The following is a 15872-nucleotide window of genomic DNA, read 5'->3' on the forward strand; positions in this document are numbered from 1 at the left end:
ACATGGAGGCTGAAGGAGGCAAGGTGAGGCCTTTATTACCAGGCTGAGCCTCCGACTCACTTTGCAAAACATAACCTGCATTCCCTTCTGCCCTTAAGCAAATCATAAACATTTAATGGAAATGGAAAGTAACTCAACCAAAACTGAAGTGGGTGGAGTTTCTTCTGCCTGTATATGCAGGTTCTACTCGTCAATGATGAGAGGCCCTTCGAGAGGCAAATGCATCAAGTAGGCACTTACGAGTACAAGCTAATGATATCTTTAATAATAGACAAACATGTGAAATGCTGCAGTGTCCAACTCTAAGTGCCCAATTCTGGTCAAAAGCAATCTTGACCATGTCACTGGTCAGTACAGGTTGATCATAGTCATCTCTGTGAAGCAGAAGGTTGATCATAGTCATCTCTGTGAAGCAGAAGTAATCAAGCAACTGTAAAGTCTTAAAAGTTTTGCCTTCTAGCCACAATTCACATAGACAATCCATGATCTCACAAAGGCATGGAGCTGATTTCTACCACCATTCTTGTCACAGTCCTCCATACAGTTTGACATGGAATACTATGATAAACTGTAATTTGTGTGTGATGTGAATGCTGACGGTTCATATTACAAAGAACCAGTTCTGTTTCTGATATTCCCTGCACAGGTCCTTGGCAACCATAAACAATGGATCCAGTCACAGCAGATGTTATCATTGCTGTGTGGTGCAATGAAGGCACAAAGAAATGGAGGAAGAACAGAACTAGCATCAGCAAGCCAGGGTCAGCAGCAAAACCTAGTGGTTGTTGAACAGCCTCCACATGAAAGGGTTGCAGATGAAGGTCCGATTAGGATCCAGAGGAGGTACATGAGGCTACAGTCTTTCATCCTCAATGTCATTTCCTCCAAATCAGCAAGGCACATTACCTCTGAAAACTGTTGATTGCCCTGGACACTGTTACTGAACTACGTCATCTACACAAACAGGGCCTGTAACCTGAAGGGGCGAGAGGCCATCCTATCCCACTGATCACAGAGGTGACAGTTGCGATAATTTTTTATGCAACTGGCTGCTTCTAAGGATTTACTGTGACTTGTGTAGGATCTCACAATCCTAAACCTACAAATGTATGAAGACTGTTCAGATGCAATTTGTACCAAGTCACACTGCTTCATCTCATTTGTGATGAGGTCTGTGCTGCAGCCCAAACAGTATGTGGCTTTGCCCAAGTGCAAGGCACTGTAGATTGTATTGAGAGGGCCATATCTCACAGCTGACTTCATCAACAGAAAAAGGCTCCATTCCATCAATATACAAGTCATCGGTGACTACTGTACCACATCTTAAAATTCTGCACCAAACACCCTAGGAGCTGCGTGATGCCTATATGCTAGAAAATTATCATGTTCCTGCTTTGTATCAAGGACCAATTGACTTGCAAGAATTGTTAATGAGAAACAAGATCTGCTCCCTGCAATTATGTCTGGTGCCTCTGTTACAATTACTGAGGCTGAGCATAGATATAATGCAGACCATTCTTTGACCAGGACTATCATGAAGCAGATGTTAGGCTCCTGAAGATGAGACTCCAATGCTTATATCCATCTGTAGGAGCTTGCAATACAATCCAGACAAAGTGTGCTGCATAAGGCTAGCATAAAATGTTCCGCAGAACTGATGCAGTGAGGGGCTCTGACGAACATCGAAAAGCTGGGAGAGCGGCAGCAGTCTTCTGAGCAGGCTCAGGAGGACATTAAGAGGGAGGAACACAGCTTCAGCAAGACAAAGCAGTGCAGTGGTGGGTGCCACAGGCCAGACAGGACCCAATGGTCACCCCGTTCCAATAGATGTGAGCTGGATGCAGTGATCTGATAGACTATAAATTTGTTGCTACTCAAAAGGCAAATGTTCTCCGACATAAATAAAGCTTGTTCTTTTGTCTGTCTTTTTCTTTTCTTTTGCTGTTCATAGAGTCATAGAGTTGTACAGCACGGAAAAAGATCTTTCGGTCCAAATCGTCCATGCCGACCAGATAGCCTAAATTAATCTAGTCCATAACCCTCTAAACCTTTCCTCTTCATGCCCATCTACATGACTTTTAAATGCTGCAATTGTACCAGACTCCACCATTTCCTCTGGCAGCTCATTCCATACACGCACCACTCTTTGCATGAAAACATTGTCCCTTAGGTCCCTTTTTAAATCTTTCCTTTCTCACCTTAAACTTATGCCCTATAGTTTTGGACTCCTCTACCCTGGGAAAAAGACCTTGGCTGTTCACCTTATCCATGCCCTTCATGATCTTATAAACCTCTATAAGGTCACTCCTCAGCTTCCAATACTCCACGTAAAATATCCCCAACCTATTCAGCCTCTCCCTACAGCTTAAACCCTCTAACCCCTGCAAAATCTTTGTAAATCTTTTCTGAACCCTTTTAAGTTTAACAACATCTTTCCTATTGGAAAGGAGACCAGAAGTGAATGCAGTATTCCATAAGTGTCCTAACCAACGTGCTGTACAGCTGCAACATAACATCCCAATTCCTACTCAATGCACTGGCCAATAAAGACAAATATATCAAATGCCTTCTTCACTACCCTGTTTAGCTCCAAATCCACTTCCAAGGAACTATGATCCTGTACCCCAAAGTCTCTTTGTTTGGCAACACTTTCCAGGACCTTATCATTAAAGGGAATGTAAAGGAAATTTGTGCACAGAGCCTAAAGAGATAGCAGAGTTCCTTAATGCATATTTTTCTTCGGTATTCACAACTGAGAGGGACCTAGTTGTAGGGGAGGACAGTGTGAAACAGACTGGTAGGCTAGAGGAGGTGGATGTTAGTAAGGAAGATGTACTAGGAATTTTGAGGAATAGAAGATAGATAAGACAGAAGAAGATAAAACCCCCGGGCCTGATGGGATTTATCCAAGGATTCTATGGGAAGCGAGGAAAGAGATCGCAGGGCCTTTGGCGACGATCTTTTCATCCTCACTGTCCACGGGTATAGTGCCGGAAGATTGGAGAGTGGCAAACGTCATTCCCTTGTTCAAAAAAGGGAATAGGGATAACCGTGGAAATTACAGGCCATTTAGTCTTATTTCAGTGGTGGGCAAATTATTGGAAAGGGCTCTGAGAGATAGGATTTATGATCACTTGGATAGGCACAGTTTGATTCGTGATAGTCAGCATGGACTTGTGAGGGGTAGATCATGCCTCACAAACCTTATTGAATTCTTTGAAGTGGTGACCAAACACATGGATGAAGGTAGAGCAGTGGATGTGGTATACGTGGATTTAAGTAAGGCATTTGATAAGGTTCCCCATGGTAGGCTCATGCAGGAAGTAAGGAGGCATGGGATAGGGGGAAATGTGGCAGATTGGATTCAGAATTGGCTGACCCTTAGAAGACAAAGGGTGCTGGTGGACAGAAAATATTCAACATGGTGCTCAGTTACGAGTGGTATACCACAAGGATCTGTTCTGGGTCCTCTTCTATTCGTCATTTTTGTAAATGATTTGGATGTAGGAGTGTAAGGGTGGATTAGTAAATTCGCGGACGATACGAAGGTGGGTCGAGTTGTCGATAGTGCAGAGGGCTGTTCTAGGTTACAAAGGGACATTGATAGGATGCAGAGCTGGGCTGAGAAGTGGCAGATGGAGTTTAACCTTGAAAAGTGTGAGGTGGTTCATTTTGGAAGGAGAAACTTGAAAGCAGAATACAGGGTTAATGGAAAGATTCTTGGCAGTGCGGAGAAGCAGAGAGATCTTGGGGTTCATGTCCACAGTTCCCTGAAAGCTGCCACCCAGGTGGATAGAGTTATTAAGAAGGCGTATGGTGTGTTAGCTTTCAATAATAGAGGGATTGAGTTCAAGAGCCGTGAAGTCATGCTCCAGCTATACAAAACCCTGGTTCGGCCACATCTGGTGTATTGCGTCCAGTTCTGGTCGCCTCATTACAGGAAAGATGTGGAAGCATTGGAAAAGGTGCAGAGGAGATTTACCAGGATGTTGCCTGCAATGGAGGGAAGGTCTTACGAGGAAAGGTTGAGACAGCTAGAGCTTTTCTCTTTCGAACGACGAAGGATGAGAGGTGACTTGATAGAGGTAGGAGCGTGGAATGCATTGTCGGAGAGGGTAGTGGACTCGGCCTCATTAGGGGCATTTAAGTGGCTATTAGATAGGCATATGGATGATAGTATAAGGTAGGGGTGGAGGTTAGATAGACCTTAGGTTTAGGGTAAAAGTTCGGCACAACATCGTGGGCCGAAGGGCCTGTACTGTGCTGTTCTATTAAGTGTATACATCCTGCCCTGATTTGCCTTACCAAAATGCAACACCTCACAGTTATCTAAATTAAACTCCATCTGCTACTGCTCAGCCCATCTGATCAAGATCTCATTGTATTCTGAGATAACCTTCTTCACTACCCACTACACTGTCATTTGCAAACTTACTAACCATGCCTCCCATATTCACATGCAAATCATTTATATAAATGACAAAAAGCAGAGGACCCAGCACCGATTGTTGTGGCACACCACAGGTCACATGCCTCCAGTCCGTAAAACAACCCTCCACCAGCACCTTCTATCTCCTACCTTCAAGCCAATTTCATATCCAAATAGTTAGCTCTCCCTGGATTCCTAGTGTAACTTTGCTAAACAGTCTACTATGAGGACTCCTTTCAAACACCTTGCTAAAGTTCATACAGACAACATCCAACACTCTGTCTTCATCAACCTTCTTTGTCATTTCTTTAAAAAACGCAATCAAGTTAGAGAGACATGATTTCCCACACACAAAGCCATGTTGACTATCCCTAATGAGACTTTCGCCTTTCCAAATACATTTAAATCCTGTCCCTCACAATCCCCGCCAACAACTTGCCCACCATTGACATCAGGCTCACTGGTTTATAGTTCCTTACCACCATTCTTAAATAATGGCTCCATATTATCCAACCTCCAGTCCTCCGGCACCTCACCCGTGCTTATAAATGATACAAATATCCCAGCAAGGGGCCCAGCAATCACTTCCTGAGCTTCCCACAAAGTTCTGGGATACACCTCATTAGGTGCCAGGGATTTATCGATCTTTATGTGTTTTAAGACGTCCAGCACCTCCTCCTCTGTAATATGGACACTTTTCAAGATTTCACTATTTATTTCTCTATCTTCTATATCCTTCCCCACAGTAAATACTGAATTCTTGTTGTTGAATAAAAACGAATGTTTTCAACCATCTGCAGGCTTTCCAGTACATGATGCTCCTATATTGAACAATGAGAAGATATTATGCTCCGTTGGGCATTAGGTAAGAACTCACCTGGACAGGGTTCAAACTGAGTTAACACTAAGGTCAGGTAAGTTGTATAGCTTGATTCTTGTGGCTACTGTCTTGCCGACAGTTGATTAGAAAGATTATGTAAAATTACAATACATTCACAAATGTGAGCTTGTATTTACAAGCAAGTGTTAGACATGCCAACTATGTGCCCTCAGCTTTTCTTCATCATTCTCTCCCCTTCCGTGCACTGTGAAGGGCAGGTACTGGCTGGTAACAATTGATCTGGTACATGGCTGGGCTTTAAAATATGGCCCCAACACCAGGAAAGCCAGGAGCTCCTGCCAATGGCAAGTATTTCCGCCTTGGACGAGCACATGATAACGCAAGCAGGGTGTCATAGAGATGTGGTGACACAATGAGGTGACCTGCAGAGAACTGCATGTGATAATGTGCAATAGCCCATAGATAGAACCCCTCCAAGAAAATCTTTGAAATTGACGCAGCTGATTCTTGGTACAATTCAGCCCTTCACACTCTTCACACCAGTCTAATTCCACAGTGTACTGCATCCGAGTACATTCTTTCTCAGGTCACATTTACGTTTCTCTATTCCTTCAACTACATTTAAAGTCAATTCAGGATACTCTTCTGCATTCCAGTTATTGCAATTTCAAAGATTCATGCAAACTAGTACATAAGATGCTTTTTTAAAAGAATGTCACAAAATCACAAACATTGCATTTTGCCCACTTAATCTTTAAAACAATTTTACAACTCTGCCTAAATGATGATATTTAAATTAGTATCATGCACTGTAATTCTTGACACAAGAATAATGCTCCCATTACCAATTCCAACAATAAATACTGTTCTCATTCCTTTGCTTTTCAATTTTATTTACATCATCAATCTATGAATTATCTTCCTCTTCTATCTTTCTGCAATTCCTTTGGTAAACCTAAATTATTCCATGGCATCTCATATTCAAAGGCTTAGTCAAGAAATTATAAGCAACTATGTAAAGAAAATTTACACGAAATTCCAAAATGCTACACTAATCTTGAATATAGTGACCAGTAAAAACAAATTAACTTGCTCATTTCTATGATCAGGTGATTCAGGAGGGTATCCTACGTGCTGGGCTTATGTGAAGTCTAAATTCATGTTGCTTCAAGAGCCCAGTTTTTAATTCCTCTCAATAGGCACAGCAGTCCAATGTTGAAGATTACATCTTTTATTAATTACTTATTTTGCCAATATTTCTCATTCACATTTCAATCATTACATCTTGTAAACTAGTCCATTTTTAGCAAATTAAAAGTACTGGTTTAACAGGACATATCTTGTTTTTGAAAATATATTCTGATAAGAAAAAGGTCAGCACAGGCAGAGGTAGGAAATGTGTATATCTTATATACCATAATACAACGGTTGTAATGTTTGTATCACTGAATGATAGCACCTCATTTGGTATACTATAATGATACATTTTGTTACCTGTGTGTAATTAGATTTGTTTTTCCAAGAACTGCAATACACTGTATGACTGATTATTGGGGATGATTTAATCTAAAATTGCACCTTGGTTTCATTATCTACATACCACAGTCAAAAACTTTCTTGTCCACTTAGCGAGCTTTAAACTGAATGTGCACATTTATTCTGGACAGATATCTATCGAATACTGTGCTTGTTGAATTAACACACTATGGCTAGCAAGGAACCACAACAGACAATGTGGCAAAAGCTAATGCATTACACACATGCAAACAGCATTTTTATTAAGCTGAGCTGTCCCACAAATTGACTTTTCCAAAGGAAACATCATAATGAAAGCAACCTGCCAGCGATCCCATTTCCAACGGAATCTGTGTTTAAATCACTTATGTGGGCTCTCCTGATCAGTCAGTGCACTTATCCAATAAGTAGCTGAGTCTTACAGACTAGTAAAGGACCCAAGCCCTCAGTCTGTACTACATTACTTTACCTCAGTTAGGAAACAACAGCATTTGATAATCAGCCTCACTGCCCCTGGATAAGGGAGGAGAATATCTGCTTGGGAAAACACAAATGAGCAATGACCCCTGTTGGAAATCAGTTGAAACTAGACTGGGCTCTGCTCTGGCATCTTTCCCTCTCCCTCCCTGGAGCAAATTGTTAACACTTACTGCTGAAGCTTGCACACTGTCAGTTGCCACCAGAAGTAAAGGTCAATCGGTGTCAGTAAAAACATAACTTAGGAAGGTGACAGGAAATTTGTTATTTTTATCTTAGATTTGGGTATTGTTTTAGAACATAAATTGTATATCCAAATATAACTACATTTAGTCTTCCTGTAATTTATTATGAACCAATTAAAGCAAATAAATAGACATGTGGAGAAACAAAGTTCTGTTGCTGTAAGAAACTTCCAGATACCCAGGGAGCCTTTACATCCAAAATTGCAGAGACACATACAGGGATGTTCATTTTCGCCTGTAAGGACATGAAGCTTGTCCAGGACAGGAGGCTTGGGAAAATCCTATCAAGGCACAGAATGGCCTAACCCAGCACCCCCGAAAAGAGTATCAACCATATCTGGAAGAGAATCAAGCCCTTCTGGAACCATGACTTATTTTGTCCTACATTGTGGAGCCCTTTGGAAGGCCAATAACAGAATGTATACTGTGCAGATCAGAATTCATTTCAATGGTCTTGAACTTAACCGTGACTGAAAAAAAAGGAAAATTTTAAAAACAAACTTGGTTTCAAATGTAATTTTTGGGAAGTAGACATATATAACCAGTTGCAGAACAATGCAGCTTAAAAGTTTATTACAAGTTGAGTGTTACATTCTTTTTTATGAAGGAGGGGATGATTTCCCTATGACAAGTGTGCATAAAACGTGTTTCAAAATTAAACTAAACCAAAATGAATTCACTGGTGTTAAATGAGCTTTAAAATAGTTAAACACATTGTTAGATTAACCATGTCTATTTGTTCCCATGTTTCTAACCTTTAGATTTTGCTTGCAGCTAAACAGCCTTTTCAAGCATAAAGGTGCTTTCTGAATTACAAGCATTTAGCAATTTTTTATAAGTGCACTGGCTAGTTTTTTCTTAAATCAGATGTCAATTCTATCAATCAAGTTAGTGGTGAGCTGGGATAGAGAGTGTGTTAAATATTAATAACTCAATGTAGGTTTTGTCACCAGGTTAAGGAATGAATTTGTCCACTACAATGTGAAGTGCAAATAAAGAGCATGTGTAATCAAGGTTGCACAGATTACTAATAAAATTTCTGTAATGTATATATGCTACTTGCTTTGAAGGTGCCAAGCAAAGATCCTTTGGAGCTTTTCAAAGCCTAAAGTGTTCTCCCCTACAACATACAGGTTATCTTCAGGTTTGTTTCATTACTTCTTAAAACAATAAACATCATCCCCTAAATAATAATCCAGTTGATAGAAAATATGTTTGACGATTCTAATTAAACAGTAAACTATTGAGGAATTACAACTGTCCACACATTCCGTGATTGAACAATACCAAAGTTGATTGCTTATTTCAAAAATTGATTCTTAGTTACCTTAGGAAAATTCAAACTAAGACAAACATACAGTAATTGACACTGACTCACTGGAGGAAAGCAATCAGCAATCAAAGTGTGACTGATCCAGTAACATAGTAATATCTCACTACAACAATCATGAATGCTCATTACATTATGTTACAATGCTGCAAATATTTTTTGCAGTTTTCGTTTTGCCTCCAAAAGAAAACTGTGTGTAAAAGCTAAGCAAACTTTCAGTTTCAAATATCATCTGTTACTTCTTGTTGCCTGCTGGCCTGACAACCAAGATTTTAATCACTAGGGAGAAATTTTAGGTGACCTTGGCAGATATAGCGATCGCAGCAATTCCCACAGGTACGTTTCAACATTTCTATGAAGACATTCCAACATGTCAAAGTATCATACAAACCATTTAAACAGTATACTTTCCGCCTGCATCACTGCAATGTAATATCTTTGGTTCTGTTAATTAATAGCTAATTAAATTTATTTCCTTGTCATTTGTGATTTAGAGTATCCTAATCTCAACTTCACTTTCTAAAAAAAGGATAATTTACTAGATTAAATTCACACATTTGATGAAAGTTCAATAATGTTATTAATTATAAATATTGCTTTATTCCAATTAAACAATATTGTTTGCAAGAATTAAATTGTTCACTTTTATTTCCTCAAAAACTATCCAAGTATTTAATCATTGAGACTGTTTCAATAAATGCATAGAAATAAAGTGTTAAACTTCTGAATCTGCTTATATGGACCACCCTTAACATCATAAGATTTTATTAACATTTCAGAGCTCCTTAAAACTGAATCGCTCACACAACTGTGACTGTAGTTTATCAACAGTCCGCACAAAATTATGTAGTCTCTTAAAGTGGAAAAAGAACACAATTTCAATTCTTTCCATTTTGAAGCTGTTAAAACTTCAATCATTGCAGCAAATGACATTCACTGTTTACATTGGATCTGTAAAGCTGGTTGTCAATCAAAGATAATGACAAACCGCAATAATATATAATACTTCTGTCTTCGAACTATATATGGAAAAATGTTATTATGGCATACTATCATAAATGGACTGGCGGCAGGCCTTCTGGACGTAGTGTAAACAAATAGTGTTATGCTTACAAACATGTAAATTTAAACTCATTAGAGTTTAAAAGAGGATTTTAATCACAGTTTTAAGTGCTTTATTTGTTATACTACTGGAGTTGATTTTTGTAAGCCATAAAATTTGACAGAAATAAGCTTTTAGCTTACAGTTAAAACACAGTGAAAGAACACTATAATCAAAAGGTGGAATGAAACCATTTTTAGTCTACTTTCAAAGCAGAATCCTCAGTCTTCAGATCAAGATACCTTATATGCAATCAATCAAATATGATTTGAAAACATTTAGAGACACTCACAACCAAAAATTAATTATTTTTGATCAGGCAAATTAAAAGAAGAAATCAACAAAATTAAATTGATCATAAGTCAATACATATTCAATGAAAAGGGGAAATGCAAACAAATTAATCAAAATCACTTGCAGAGTTAAAATATACCATTCCAATAATCTTAAAAATATACGTACTCCTGAACATATAAGAACTAGTCAGATCTCAATAAACAACTACCTTTCAGAAAGAAAGTAATCAAACTGTACTTTAGCTGCAACTGCTCTCATGTAGGCTTGTTAGTTTGCACAGAATGTGTTGCTGGTATTCAAGAGTCATGCATCATTAGCCCTTTCTCTATCAGTTCAGCTTGCCTGCAAAATCTGAGAAGTGATTTCTTTTCACATTTGCATTCACATCTAAACACCATGCGTGTGGTATGCAAAAATAAACTTTTAGATAGTAAAGCGGTAAACTGTTGAAAATTTGAAGGAAATAAACTTAGAAAAAGTACTTCAGATATTTAAGAAGCAAAGCAAAATGTATACAGGCTTAGTCAGCATTTAGAAGTGGTTTAAAACCTATTCATAATGTTATTGCTGGTTGACAAAAGCCATTGGCAAACAGTCAAACTGAACCCATTATATAAAAATTCCCTAGAGAATCTGGTATTCTTTTGGGAAGTATATTGATCTGCAGATACAAAACCATATATCTACATCTTACTTTATATGTAATTAGGTCTGTCAGCACTCTGTTAATGTACTGTTCTCAAAAATCATTAATTCCCCAATACCTAATGCCAACTTTATTCATTAACAGCCAATTACTTTTTTACTATGGATTGCATGTCCAGCAATTTTTGTGAATTTATGTACAAGTATGAATACTGATTATTTGCCATAAAATGGCAATAGCTGTTAATGTACATCCAGCATGACAATCAGCATTCACTAAGCATATCTGGCAAATATTAATGTATTGAACCTCATTAACATAGTAACATCCATATTAAGTGAAATTAAGGAATCTGATTAATTATTAAAGATGGAAAATCCTAATTTCTAAATAGTTCTGATTATTATCCATAAAGATAACCATAAATGAAATAACATAATAGCGATAACAAGCAGCTTAAACCTGTCAATGGCTTACACTATGTAAAGTGTGAATTTTGTTTTCATTATAATGTATAGTTTAGCTTAATGTGAATTGTCAGGAATTGCCACTGGTATAACCACACTAATGAGTTTCCTGGATAACACGCAACTTGCAAGATTTTGAATTTCTAACTTCTCCACTCAATCACAGATCATCAACTCCACGAGCTTTATTTAGTTGAAAGAATGGTTAACTGCTCATATGGCCCGGTAGGGTCCCAGTCGTTAGTTCAGACCTCACAGTTGATATTTTCAAATGTCAGCTTGTGCTGTGACTCAAATGTACAGCCACAACAGTGCAAAGCAAGTAAGTGACTCAAGTACCACAAGAAGGAAGACTCTACTGCTGATTGACAGGTTCAATATACACTCATCAATGTTGCCTAACAAAAACACAGCATTCTTTTCTTTGTCAACATTATAGCTAAATAACCTTTTTCAAAAAAACTTCAAGTATTATTACATTTCTCTTAACGTTAGTGTGTACTTAATTATTCTATTTTGTTCAACTGGCACTTTTTAATATCTGTCAACTTTTTTTGTTACTTTCATCTATTCTTATAAATTATCTATTTTTATAATTGAACATGTACTAATAGCTATAAATAAAAATGTGTTTCTGTGTAATCTTGTCATATAAAAACTGATATAGAGATACATGGATGTAATGACTATAGATAGGAAATTAGGTTAGCTTTTGAAATTGTTTACATTTCATGTGATTACAAATGGTGTCAATGTAAAAACATCATTCAGTGAATTGCATATATTTAAGTAAATTACAACCATAACATACTTCTGTAGGTTTCACTAAAATATATAGACATTATGTGTATTAAAATACACTGCCTTGTTGCAGTTTCTCCGATGGAAGTGGGATCATTTGTATGAAGTACAAAAATTAGTATATCAGCAAATATTGATACTTAGTTTTACATTTCTTAATCACACTGTGTACAGTATTGACAGGAGATTGAAGCTTAACCGGTGTTAAGCTTAACTCAGTCTCTTTATAACTAACTTGTAGATAAACACTAATTGAACCCTGTTCTGTCATTTTAATAAAAGTTCTGCCAAGTCCCTACTATATCTAAATTTTAACCAAGTCCCAATCTGTTCACACTAGGGCTAGCTATCAATGCATGTTAAGTCTGGAGATAAATAATTCAGGTGTTGCACCAGTCATTTTTTGCAATGCTAAATTTTGTACCAGTAAAGTATTGCTTGATCTTATTCCATCCATTATCTGACAACTGATAACAAAATTGCACTTCCACAGCATGATCCAACGAAAATCTATCGTCAGTGCCTGGATCATCGCTCCTTAACCAAACGAACTACAATGTCGGTAATAAATATGATTTTATCACTAAATAATAATGCAGATTTTTTTTAAAAAAACTGTTCATTGCATACAAGTCATATATGCGCCTAAACAGACACGCTTAGACGAAATCTCGGTCTAAATAATCTTCCCTTATGCCCCAACTTGTTAAGAATGGACCTAGGCAGACGTGATTCTGATGACTCAAATGCTGAGGTGTTTCAAGGTTGAATCTTGTCTTAACACAAACTTTCTGGAGTTCTTCTGGACCAGTGGAGGTTTTGGGCCTGATGTGAAGCAAGTGGTCGCTTTCACTCACATCGTCTCCCTCTTTCTGGTTTTCCAATTGTATGCGCGGGCGTTTGTTGTGCAGAGCCGACGAGACAGCAACGCCTGTGCTCACGGTTGAAAGCCTCCCGAAGAGCGGACCCTTGACAACGGCCCAGCACGGACTTTGTTTGATGTGCGCGCCGTTTGACTTTGCTCTTGGGTTGTCAAGGATCGCTTCTCGCCGGGCTGTTTGCTTTAGTGCGATTTTCTCAGACATTGGGTAATCCAAGATGAAGAGTGTGTGTGTGTGTGTGGGTGGGGGGGGGGGGTGGTTGAATTCCACTTTTGTGGATTTTTGTCTTCTTCTTTGGTGACTTAACATTAAACATCAACACTCCCACCCTACCGCCAACACAACTTTACAATCCCTACAACCTTGGAGGACATGAGAAGTGAACTAAATTACAAGAGGTGCTGCAAAAACAGGTCCTAAATCTGACGGGGGAGTGGGGGGTAGAGTGTATGTGTGTGGAAGGACCTTGGTTGACTTTGCCTTTTCCACACATTTTTTGTCATGAACCTGTCTTTAATAAAAAGCAGTACCTTGCTTTTACCGACGCTGTCCTCTTTAAACACAGCCCGCACGACCCCCCACCCGTCCCCACCAGACACAAAAAACTCATTGTCCGCCCAGCAGCCGCCAAAACTCGGCGAAGTCAAGCGAGCAAACTTTCAGGGGAGCAGGCTAAAAACTGAGTCAGGGAGCAGCTGCCGAATAAATATGCGACCCAATGCAAAAATTGTTTTTTTTGTGTGTGTTATTGAAGATCCGCTTTTTTTCGAGGGAAAAGAAACGTGAGACCTGTTCCATTCTGTGTGTGTGTGTTTGTGTTTGAGAGGGGATCGAGAGCGCCTGTCGCGCGCGAGCAGTTCTGACAGGAAAGTTTTCGCAGGAAAAGATCTGACTAAACACCGGCATTACCATAACAAAAGACTCGGCGGCTACTCGTACAGCCGCAGCTCCGTCCTTTCATCAACAAGAAAAAGTTAAACAAACACCAAGTTAACAACAAAGTCGCGGAGGCGCCAGATGCAGCTGGAAGTGTGGGGGGGGGGCTGGTGGTGGTGGGCGCAACTCTCCATCTCTGTAAACAATTTGTCTGGTACTGGGAAATTTCGGGTTCATCTAGAAAACACCCCACTTCTTTCACCCCTCCGACCCCTTTCTGAGTCACCTCACCCCCACCACTACCACAAAAAGTACCAGCGTTGGACACCTCACCTCATCCTCCCCTAGTACCAGGGACAGTGAGGAGTGGACTTTCCTGTTCCCGTGGGGAAATGTCACCTCCCAGTGAGAGGTGGGGGTGGGGATGGGGGGGGGGGGGGAAGAGAGGAGGAGGTTGCGCGTTGTGTGTCTCTGTAACACACACACAAAAAAGAGCCTGCTACTTGTTTCGGTTACAGAGATTAGGTAGGTGGTGGAGACTTGCTCTCTCTCACACTGGAGGCCGTGTGAATCACAACTTGCCCGGGCTTAGCAGCAGCGCGTTTCTTGTTCGATCGAACTTTTAAAGGACGTCAAAAATCGGCAGCACCTTGAGCTGTGGGTTTCTTTACTTCCCAGTGTTGGAGCTTCCAGCGGCCCGCCAACTGGAGAAAGTGGCGATGAAGTGTGTTCGGGGCCGCACTGGAAAAGCTGGCGATCAGAGGCCAGACTTCGCACTAAGTTACCGTACTACCCCCCACCCCCCCCCCCCCCCCACCCCCCCCCCCCCCCAACCCGAGACATATCTAATAGAGAAAACTCCGTAGAATGCCGTACAGATTACTTAAACGATGACTAAATGATACCGCGGAGCCTCAATTACCTCCTCCACCTCCCCCCACCCACCCCCGTAACTTCGATGACTTCCTAGGTAATTCGATGCTGACATGCTAACCCTAACCCGTCCAAACTCGCATGGGTCTTTCTGAAAAGTACAGGACGGTGACAAAAAATAAAAGTGACAAGTTTCAGGAGTTCCCTTTTCCCCCGTGCCGTTCGCACACTATGTGGCTATTTCCCCCTACACGAATGGTGTGATCCTAGAGGAGAGATCCCTTTCGGTCTCCTCCAGCCTGTCAAGTCTCCGCCGATTTACTCCACGGGAAACAACAGCGAAATTGCAGGAGGAGAAAGAGAAACCTCGCGCAACTCAACTCCCTCAAACTGACTCACTCTTGGTGAATAACCTCACGCAAAAACAAGCCCCGGGGACTCCTACACCTCAACTTACACCCCACATCCTTCTCCTCCTCCTCCCCCCCCCCCACAACAACCACCCCAGCAGCAGTTGTGTCTGTGTGTGTCTGCGTTGCCAATGCAAATTATTTATTGAAACCCACTTTGACAAACGACAAACATTTTTTTCCTCTCTGTAAAACACCCCAAACTGCACGTGGGGCTTTGCAGGAAATTAGAGCCAAGCCAAGCCGAAAGAGTTAAACCTGAAAGCGAGAAGGGCAAGGGGGGGAGAGAGAGAGACAGACAGAAGAATGAAATTCAAACTTACCAGTTGGTGCTCCTTTAGGTTGTTGGGCAACCAGGAGATAATTTGACCCTGCAACACACATGCGATTGTGTACGAGAAAGCATGCAACAAGCACACAATAAATAACAATATATTACTCCGCTCGGGCACTACGTTGTGGAGCAGCCGCTTTCCAAAGACACAAAAATCCCTTCAGCAACAACTAGAAAGCCGGGACCGAGCTCAACACTTGATCAGATCTTTCCCTATGCTCCCGCAGCGCTTTCCCCTTCCACTTTTCATTATTCACAATTCTAGCGAACTTAATGAGTTTTTTTTTGTTGGAGTAGTGGTTTGTGTGTATGTGGAGGGGGGGGTTGGAAGATACAAATCGCGGAGTT

The 15872-nt window shown here is 40.2% G+C and overlaps 1 protein-coding gene across 9 annotated transcripts in view; it reads right to left on the reverse strand.

The window, feature by feature from the left end:
- The window catches only part of LOC109912391 (forkhead box protein P1-like), a 477834-nt gene extending 462205 nt beyond the window's left edge, over positions 1-15629 (reverse strand). For 8 of the 9 annotated variants that reach the window (XM_048606339.1, XM_048606346.1, XM_048606350.1 and 5 more), the window contains exon 1: positions 15514-15629. The gene's annotated coding sequence lies outside the window, so the exon portion shown is untranslated. The remainder of the gene's footprint in view (positions 1-15513) is intronic. The other variant, XM_048606342.1, reaches the window with a different exon arrangement.
- Positions 15630-15872: the final 243 nt, after the last annotated feature.

This window comes from Rhincodon typus, chromosome 16, assembly GCF_021869965.1.
Source record: "Rhincodon typus isolate 14 chromosome 16, sRhiTyp1.1, whole genome shotgun sequence".
Lineage (NCBI taxonomy): Eukaryota > Metazoa > Chordata > Chondrichthyes > Orectolobiformes > Rhincodontidae > Rhincodon > Rhincodon typus.